This window comes from Dendrobium catenatum, unplaced genomic scaffold (assembly GCF_001605985.2).
Source record: "Dendrobium catenatum unplaced genomic scaffold, ASM160598v2 original_scaffold_117459, whole genome shotgun sequence".
Classification (NCBI taxonomy): Eukaryota; Viridiplantae; Streptophyta; class Magnoliopsida; order Asparagales; family Orchidaceae; genus Dendrobium; species Dendrobium catenatum.
In genome coordinates this window covers 296932-307593 of record NW_021435894.1, presented here as the reverse complement: position 1 = coordinate 307593, position 10662 = coordinate 296932, and positions in this window count along the sequence as shown.

The following is a 10662-nucleotide window of genomic DNA, read 5'->3' as shown; positions in this document are numbered from 1 at the left end:
CGAAGTTACGAAGTGGCGTGCGACAGCGAGCTGTTGGTCCGACGAAGGTCGGGCTGAAGTCCGGCGGCGAGCGACGGCCGGGCGAAGGTCTAGCTGCAGGTAGCGCGGCGGTGGTTTGTGAAGGTCGGGCTGAAGTCCTGCGACGAGTTGCGGCGGGGAAGTTCTGCGGCAGGCGACGGCGCGTGGTGTCTGGCGGCAAGCTACGGCCGAGCGGTGGATCCAACGAGAAGTCGGGCTGAAGTCGCGGGCGGCGGCAGGCGAGGCCGGTAGGTGGATCGACGAAAGGTCAGGCTGAAGTCGGCGACAGTGGCAGTCGGCGAAGTCAGCGTAGCGGCGGCGGCGGTGGTCCGATGAAGGTCAGGCTAAAGTCCGGCGGCGGGCGACACCGGGAGGTTTGTCTGGCGGCAGGTGGAGGTGCTAGAGCTCTTGATGCTTCAAAGCTCTCTCAAATCTCCAGCCCAAGTTCCCCCTCATGTAGAGAGTGAGGTCTATTTATAGATTTTCATGAATGGCACATCCCGTAAATTTAGAGAAGATCCGGGGCAGGTTCGGAGTGATCCATCAGATGGCTCGTATTGATTCCCCCATCATAAAGTGTTTTTCAACTGTTTAAGTGCCTTAATGATGTCAGAATTCAGAGATCGTGGGCTCGTTGGATTCATCTCGATCGCCGAGACGCTCAATTTGACTATAAGCATGTCATATTTGGAAATCATTTTATTGTCTATGGTCCAGGCCCTGGGACCCATTTGGGCTTGGGTTGGACCAATTTTGGTGTTGTTTGGTTAGTCTCTTTGATATGTTCAATTTGACTATAAGTTTGCTGAAATTGGAATTCAGATTATCCTAATTTTAATTTTGAAAGTTTCCAACTCGAATATGCCTTGAGATTCGTGCTTGAACAAAGCAATTTTTTGATGAAGTATCAATAATAGAATTATAATTATATAGTTATTTACTTTTTAGCAAAAATCTTGTAAGCCTTTTTATATTTTCAAATTCATAGCTACAAAAATTATAAAAAAAATATTCATAAAATAGTCCATCATATTTAGAAAATTTTGTTGAAATCATTTTGCAAAAAGGATACAAACCTCACTTGTACTATTAAGTGTCAATTTTTTAAGGATTTGAACAAATGTTCAAAATTTGTGAACAAATTAGTGTAGTTAAAACACTACATATCTATAATATGTTGTACACGATTTTTTAATTGTACTAATAATGACTATTGAAACATTTTATTTTGTTCAGTCAAAATATGAGTTTTTACATCGTAATCAGCGGGCGACAGTGGTCGGATGGACCTAGTCGGTGGGCGAAGGTGTTCAGAGGGACCTAGTCGGCAGGTGACAGAGGTCCAAGCGATCGTAGTCGGCAGGCAACGATGGCCCGAAGGATTGGAGTCGGCAGACGATGGTGGTTAGAGGGACCAGAGTCGGCAGGTGACGAATGTCGAAGGTACCAGAGTTTGTGAGCTAATATCCCTAAGGGTGAAACTCGATTTGGGTAACAGCTCTTATTGACCAAGTTCTATAAGAGGTGAACTTACTTGATAATTGTGAGTTATCAAAATAGGTATGTATGAACATATACATTGAATTCTAGTTATAAGAATATTGGCACAACTTTAATTCAATCAACCTAAACTTGACTCAATAATACATTTTGGTTAAATTTTTTTTATAACCTGTCAACTACAGTCTATATAGTTTAGAGAATTGATAAAAATATTGCGGTGATTATATCAACAAGTGAAAGTCATTAAAAAAAATAAATGAGTCATGTTTGGGTCAAAATTTGGCACTAAGAAAAATTATCTTTTTAAGGAGGACAATTGCGTCGCAAAATAACAAAAATCCATCTCAAACTATGCTTTGTGGATGAATATAATTCAACGCAAAAAATGACGTTTGCGGAAAAAAAATGTGTCGCAAATATTTCCGACGAATTTGCAATGGGATTTCAACTAAAAAAAGCACAAATTATGCCCACTCGAGCGGGCTGTCTGCTACTTATGCCTGACTGGATTGCTTGCGTCTGATCAACTACCCTCACCATTTCCCATGTGACTGGCTTGCCCGAGATTAGAACATAGCTCTAGCTCCACTCATCAAATACCACTGCCCTTCTCCATTCTGCTGCGGAGACAAAACAATATAAAAGTTATTTATTTATATTATAACTTAGTTTGCGGTGGCAATTTCTGTCGCAAATTTGCGACAAAAACTTAGCCTCAAATCTGTCGCAACTCCGCCACAAAAAATCGTTGAAAACTTATGTCGCAAATCGATTGCCATTTTCAACAAAAAATAATCTGGCGTAAAGTTCGCCGCAAATTCGCCGCAAATTGCTAACTTTCTTATAGTGTGATTCACGATTATTTTCGTTTAATAAAAGGTTTGAAATTCCGGACTCGAACCAAACCCAATTTTTTAAATAAGTAAATCCAATACTGAATTTTGTAGATCAGAGCAATATCAATTTTTTGACTGCATGATCATATGTTCAAACTGCATGGCCAAGCACACTAAGGACAAATTGATTTCTAACTCAGTTTTCACTTCTCTGATTCAACTGTAATAGTTTCACTTATCATTAAATTCTTATGTCTTCATTTATCTACAATATACATATTTTTTATAGCATCTTAATATTTAAATATAGATAAAAATATATACAAAAATATGCTTTTATTCAAATGATATGCAATCGACATTGTTTAAAAAAAAACTAATATGCATTCGCTCTTCGTAAGCCTCTTTTAAAATTTAGTGAAATATTTGATCTCAGCATGTGGCTATGAACTTGAAAATACATGTGAATCTAATCGAACCACGTAAATTTTTATATTTTATATTTGAACTTTTTCGTGTAATTATTCCTCATCTCATTTAATTTTGCTCAAAATTGTATACCTGTTGCGTGCTAGGAAATACGCAACGGTAGAGTTTGTAAATTCACGTCCGAGCGTTGCACGTAAATATAACACACAAACAGGAAGATAAAAGAACACCGGGATTTGTACGTGGAAAACCCAAAAAGGGAAAAACCACGGGGTCTTGCCCAGTTGTAAAATTCCACTAGCGCTTTTGTAAATTACAAGAAACAGATTCGTCCGCAAATTGAGGCGATCAGATTACAAATTGAAGCAAATTTACAAAGTTTGCAGAATCCCGTCGTTTCCTGAAAATCCGGCAGAATTCCGGCGTATTCAGGCGGCGGGAAGATCTCCGGCGGGGGTCGAGGAGGAGAGGAATCGCCTTTTCCCCTTTTCCTTCTTCTTCTCTCTCTTCCCTTGAGTCCTTTTGGTGTAGAATGAGGGCTCTATTTATAGTTTTTCTGGAGTGGCATAGCCCTTAAATAGGCGTGAGATCATGAGCGAATTGGGAGTGTTTTGAATGGACGGCCGATATCGAATCCTTTGATCATGCAGCGTTCGTTGGGCATTTGAAGGCCTTAATGATGTCGGAATTCGGCGATCTTGGGCTCGTTGGATTCGTCTCGTCGAGCCGTTCGATTCGAGTATAAGCTCGTCAAAATCGAAGACCGTTTGGTAACTCAAATTGCTGTTTGAACCTTCCAACAGCGCTTTGAGCCCTTGATTCGGACTCATTTGGGCTCGGATTGGGTTGATCTTGGTGTCGTTGGGTTCGTATTTCCGAGACACTCAGTTTGACTATAAGCTCGCTGAAATTGGAGTTTGGGTGCTCCCAAAATTAATTTTTGAAGTTTCCAACTAGCTTTTGCGCGCCTCGAGATTCGTGCCCGATCAAGATATTTTTTGTAGTATGTATCAATACCATAACCCTAAAATTGATTACTCTGTTCTGATTTTTATTCAATACATGTTAAAAATATCCTTTACATCATTTAAAATTAGCTTATGATTAAATTCGGTATATTCTGTCGAGGCACCCAAACCTGGACCGAAAAGTTTCATGGCTTGAATGTTATTGGAGGCCCAGCTATTTGAAATAGTTGTAATAAAATAGAGATGCATGTAGCTAGGCATCTGAGTCGGTTTATGATCTGAAAAAGCAAATGGAAGACAATTGATTGTGGATGATAGTGATTAGATCATTGATAAAGTTAGTGTAAGTTGACAAAAGATAACAAAATAGAAGCAATGATGATCGGGTGACAATGGTCAAGAGAATTGGAATTTTATTTTTTTGCCCCCAGTCGACCTTTTTTCATACAATTTGCCCCTCCATAAATCTGAAAGCCTCTTAGCCTACCGTCATTTTCATCATATTATGTTAAACTTTTTTTAACACTAACAAATAAGTATGTGAAATGTAATTATGTGCAAAATAAATTACTTGACTTGTGTCCACCCCTTGAGGAAGTTCAGGTCGAGTTATAAAAGTGATGAAGGATTAATGTTGGTGCTGCGTTAAGACAAGGGTGAGTTATTGTTGATGTGAGAGTAAATGCCAAACTTACAAGAACAGACTTTTTTTTTTGACGGTTAGGGGATTCGAGCTCAAGTGAGATGGGAGGAGTTTCTTCTATTGACCACTCAGCCGCAGACCCGATCTCATCCAAGAACAGACTTCATTCTGGAGCATTCGACCTCAGCTAGTACTACTCTCTAACTAGCTGCATAGCCAATTTGCCAAAGACCAACACATGTCAGCCATGCAGGAATTTGTTTCCACTTAATATGGCATATTTTATTTTGCCAATATGATTAAGAATGTTGATGTAGAAATTATTAGACTGAAGGGTCAATTGGAGAAAAAATTATTACATGTGGAGTCCGGACATCGTCCAGACTCTCAGGTGAAGAAACCTAGATTTTTTTCTCTCTTTTTTGTAAACAGAGTGTGTACATATAGATAAACATAGTGTGTATATAGAGAAAACCGTGTGTTTTTATCTGATTGAAGTTCAGATGCACGAAAAGCTGTATCCAAACTTTGCACGTAATAATCTCTCGAATTGGAGACACTCTCAAGAAAAAACAAGGCTTGCAGCAATCTATCTTGACTATTTTGAAGACTTAAGAGAAAGATATCAGTAGTAAACAAAAAGAATGATTGATATCCAAACCTTGGATACTAAAACAATTGTTGATTATAGGAAGAGAGAGCCAATTAACAAAGAGCTCACACAATCTCTATGTTCACACACTTGATGAAGAAGGCAGTGTGCAGTCATCTCCTAAAGATCCAGATTGTCGGCATTTGTCCAAGCATGGCCCTTAAGTTATATTTTTGTATTTGATACTTTCAATGATAAAAATATTGTTGCATATTTTGTACCTAAAATATTATCTTTTGAAAAACAAAATAGAAGTAAATTTTTTGTCTATTGGATATTTGAATGTGTGATTGTTGTATTTTCTTGATACTAAATTCCTTAACCTTGAATTTTTTTTAAGCAAATAGATTCTTGAATAAACTACTTTTATTGAGAGGAATATTCATGACTTATATTGTCTTTTTCTCTGATGTCTTATGTCAACATCTTATATTTGCCTCATCTTTTGTTAGAATTTGATCTTAACGAGGATAATTATAAAGACTCACTGATTATAATGGACTCTCATGCTGATTAATATTGATCTTGTCGCTAAAGGTCAGAGGTAGTCCTAATATAAAAGATGAGGCTTGAACCATTAATAAATGAAGATAAAATTGAATTCTTGAATATTATAGGAATGCAAACTCTTAGTTCTGAGAGTGCATTGGATTATGAAATAGAGAATTCTAGAGGTGAAAAGCCATGAATTCAATCATCTAATTGAATTCATGAATTAGTAGAATGTGGACAACTTGTCATTTATGGCCACAAGGTAAATAATGATGATGGACTCCTCTTCTAATTAGGTGGATATCATAAAAGGTTGGTCTGGGCGTGATTTGCTAAGAGAACTCGTCGAATAGTTAGGAGAGGCCGCCGACTTGCTAAGAGAAGTCACCAACGTACTGAGAAAGGTCATTTTTCTTGCATGGAGCGGTTAACAAAAAGAAGTCACTCGCCCATTGGGGGAAGATTATTCTGTGCGGACACCGGATGGGAGAATCGTCCGGTTTACGCTTAGGTACCGAGCTACGGTACCGCTAGGTACGTACTAAACTCGGTATCATACGTGATATATTTTTATTAGGGTCTGGACTCCGCACAAAATAAATTTTCCTCATTGAGAGGGGGACACTGCCTTGTAGGGAGATATCATTGACATAGTGAGAGAAGACACTAATATGTTGAGAGATCTTACATTATATAGTTAAAATAAGCTTTTGCGCGCCTCGAGATTCGTGCCCGATCAAGATATTTTTTGGAGTATGTATCAATACCATAACCCTAAAATTGATTACTCTGTTCTGATTTTTATTCAATACATGTTAAAAATATCCTTTACATCATTTAAAATTAGCTTATGATTAAATTCGGTATATTCTGTCGAGGCACCCAAACCTGGACCGAAAAGTTTCATGGCTTGAATGTTATTGGAGGCCCAGCTATTTGAAATAGTTGTAATAAAATAGAGATGCATGTAGAGATTGATAAAGATAGTGTAAGTTGACAAAAGATAACAAAATAGAAGCAATGATGATCGGGTGACAATGGTCAAGAGAATTGGAATTTTATTTTTTTGCCCCCAGTCGACCTTTTTTCATACAATTTGTCGCTCCAAAAATCGAAAAGCCTCTTAGCCTCCCGTCATTTTCATCATATTATGTTAATCTTTTTAAACACTAACAAATAAGTATGTTAAATGAAATTATGAGCAAAATAAATTACTTGACTTGTGTCCACCCCTTGAGAAAGTTCAGGTTGAGTTATAAAAATGATGAACGGTGCTGCGTTAAGACAAGGGTGAGTTATTGTTGATGTGAGAGTAAATGCCAAACTTACCAAGAACAGCCTTTTTTTTCTTTTTGACGGTTAGGGAATTCGAGCCCAAGTGAGATAGATGGGAGAAATTTCTTCTATCGACCACACAGCCGCAGACCCGATCTCATCCAAGAACAGACTTCATTCTGGAGCATTCGACCTCAGCTAGTAGTACTCTCTAACTAGCTGCATAGCCAATTTGCCAAAGACCAACACATGTCATCCATGCAGGAATTTGTTTCCACTTAATATGGCATATTTTATTTTGCCAATATGATTAAGAATGTTCCTGTAGAAATTATTAGACTTGATATATCCTCAAAAAATTATCTTGATCAAGCACGAATCTCAAGGCAAAATCAAATCAAAAATTTCAAAAATTAAATCTAGGAGCTATTGAACTCCGATTTCAACGAGCTTATAGTCAAGCTGAGCGTCTCGAAAATACGAACCCAACGACATCAAATTCAACTCAATCCAAGTCTAAATGAGCCAAAATCAAGCACCCGAAGCGCTGTTGGAAAGCTCATACAACAATTTGAGTTACCAAACAGTCTTCTATTTTAACGAGCTCATAGTCGAATCGAACGGCTCGACGAGACGAATCCAACGAGCAAAAGATCGTCGGATTCCGACATCACTAAGGCCTTCAAATATCTGACGAATGATGTACGATCAAGAGATTCAATATCAGCCGTCCATTCGACCACTCCCTATTTGCGCCTGATCTCACACCTATTTACGAGCTATGCCACTCAAGAAAATATATAAATAGACCCCTCATTTCTCATGGGAGGAGACTCAAGCAAGAAGAAGAGAAGAAGAAGAGAAGGAGAAGGAGAATTAGCTCCTCCTCGACCACCGCCGGAGTTCTTCCCGCTGCCTGAATAACGCCGGAATTCTGCCGGATATTCGGATGACGCCTGAACTCTGCACAACTTTGTAACTGAATTTCAATTCAGAAGAAACTCATTGTAATCTGATCGTCCAAACTTGTGGGACGAATCAACCTCTTGTATCTCAAACTACACTAGTAAAACTTTTCAACTGGGCGTTGCACCGTGGTTTTTTCCCTTTTCAGGGTTTTCCACGTAAAAATCCTGGTGTTCTTTCATCTTCTGTTTGTGTGTGCTAGATATTCGTGCAACGCTCAGACGAAAAATCTCTAACTCTACCGCCGCGTGTATTTTAGCCCGCAACAAGACTGAAGGGTTAATTGGAGAAAAAATTATTACATGTGGAGTCCGGACATCGTCCAGACTCTCAGGTGAAGAAACCTGGATTTTTTTCTCTTTTTTGTAAACAGAGTGTGTACATAGAGATAAACAGTGTGTATATAGAGAAAATCCATGTGTTTTTATCTGATTGAAGTCCAGATGCACAAAAGGCTGTATCCAAACTTTGCACGTAATAATCTCTCGAATTGGAGACACTCTCAAGAAATAACAAGGCTTCCAGCAATCTATCTTGACTAATGAAGTGCAAATCTGGACTTACCCCGGCCTGGATTGGGGAGCCAGCTAACCACCTAGGCGCTTTAAAACCATGTGTCCAGTCTCTTATGAAAGATGGGTAGGGACGTTGCTTAAGTTTTAAGGAATTGGGGGCCGACATCTAAGACAGTTCCTAATTGACCCCTTAACTTATGTAGGGTGAGAAATGTCTAAAAATGCAATTAATATTTTAGACTCTTTTTAATTTGTATCTAATGCAATGCATGCTAATTGACTCGAATGCATAAAATGATAATGAAGCAGTTTAAAAATTAGGCTTAGAAAATAGGTTTTTTCCCTAGAGATTGCACAACTTCCCCTTGACAGAACTGCACCCTCATAGGTCAAGTGGTCTGCCAGAACCCGCAGGCGGGGAGGTGCCTAACAAGGAAGAGAAAGTAATAATATGCTTATGCTGACTCTCGGCGGTCCCGAGCTTACTTCTTAGAACGTTAGAGTTACTATGTGAGCCTAAAAATTTTTATTTTTAATTACAAGTAAAAGAATTTTAAGCGTACCCTTACGAAAAAAAAGCACTCCGATTCGTATCCAGACTAAAACAAAACACGGCATGCAAGAGTCCTAAAAAAAAATCTACTGCACAAACAATGTAAACAATCAATTTTAATAATCCAAATATAATGTCCAATGTCCAATGTCCATATTACACCCAGAATTTACAGAAAAGTAAAGTGGCCAGGCACCACTGACAACAAACCCGGATTCTAATCCTAAGAATGACGCAAGTGATTTTTGAAATGGGATATACTGTTCTTTGAATCTTCATTTCTTCATCTTCTTTCTTCAATCTTCTCGTTCTGTCTTTTCTTCTTCTACGAACTTCTCAGGTCCGTCGGGTTCTAGATATCCAAATGAAAAGAAACTCATCCCTAAGAGGGGTATTTTCTTTTCTATTCGGATATTGAAAATCATCCTAATTTGGCTTTCCAAATAAAAGAGAATAATCCTTTAAGGTATATTCTCTTTTCTTTGGATTCCAAATTGGATGTGATATCCCACTTTCAAAATCACTTTCACATATCTTGATTTTTAATATATTACATTTACATTCACATTTACATCACAGAAAGAAAAAGAAAATCTAGACCACCTGCAGGGTTATCCTAAGTAAAAATCATCCCAAGCAATTATATATAAGCATTTAAATTAAATCACTCAGCCACACTTGGCCACACTCTTTCTTATTTGGGGGCTAAGCAGCTGAAGCACCTGTAGCACATATATATAATTATTAATTAGTTAGCCCCCTTTACTGCCCTGCATGAGTGTGGCCACCTGCAGAAAATTCTATTAACAATCAGATCGCTCCTAACCTATGGGTAATCTAATCGTCAATCGAATCACATCACAAAATGCAGTAAAAGTAAGTAAACAAACACACCAACACTTTACAACCAGCATGCAATAAAACTCGAGAAAAAGCCCGTCACAGTGCAATAAAGAAATAAACACCGGCCTAACCTAAAACAAAGGTTTAGTTTAATGATTATTCTGAGCGTGAATTGCTAAGAGAAGTCGAATTGTTAGGAGAGGCCGCCGACTTGCCATGAGAAGTCACCAACGTAATGAGAGAGGTCATTTTTTTGCTTGGAGAGGTTAAGAAAGATAAGTCACTGGCCCATTTTGGAGGGGTCACTGTCTTGCAGGGAAGAAATTATTCTGTTAGGATACCAAACGGTTCGGAGGCCAATCAGAACGCGTCACATCACCCAATATACGACGTTACCTAGCAATGACACCGAGCAAAAAAATGACGTGACGTTTTGGTTGGCCTCCGAACCGCATCCAATGTCCACACAAAAGAATTTTTTCTAGTAGGGAGATATCATTGACATAGTGAGAGAAGACCTAATATGTTGAGAGATCTTACATTATATATAAGCACCAGAGCTTAGATGAGTGCATCCAGGTCGATCTAGCTGTTATGTCTTTGGCGAGTTTACAATGACTCAACAAAGGTTGTCATCAGCTTGTCCAGTTCTTAGTAAACTAATTTCCTCTGAACCAATCCCACTTGATATTATCTAAATACTTATAAATATTTTGAAACTACATATACATATAATGAAAACAACATTTTATTAGGGAACATATATCCCTATAACAATTACAAGTTATTGATCTTATTTAAATTTAAGAAAATGATCAAGCAATCTAATATTATGACTTTGTTTGGGACGGCTTTCTTACTGTTTCTTAAATCAACTTTCTAGTGCAAAAATTTCTTAAATTAGAAATTTTTGTACTAGAAAATCATTTTAAAAAGCAGTAAGAAATTAAGTTGTATATATTAATGCAG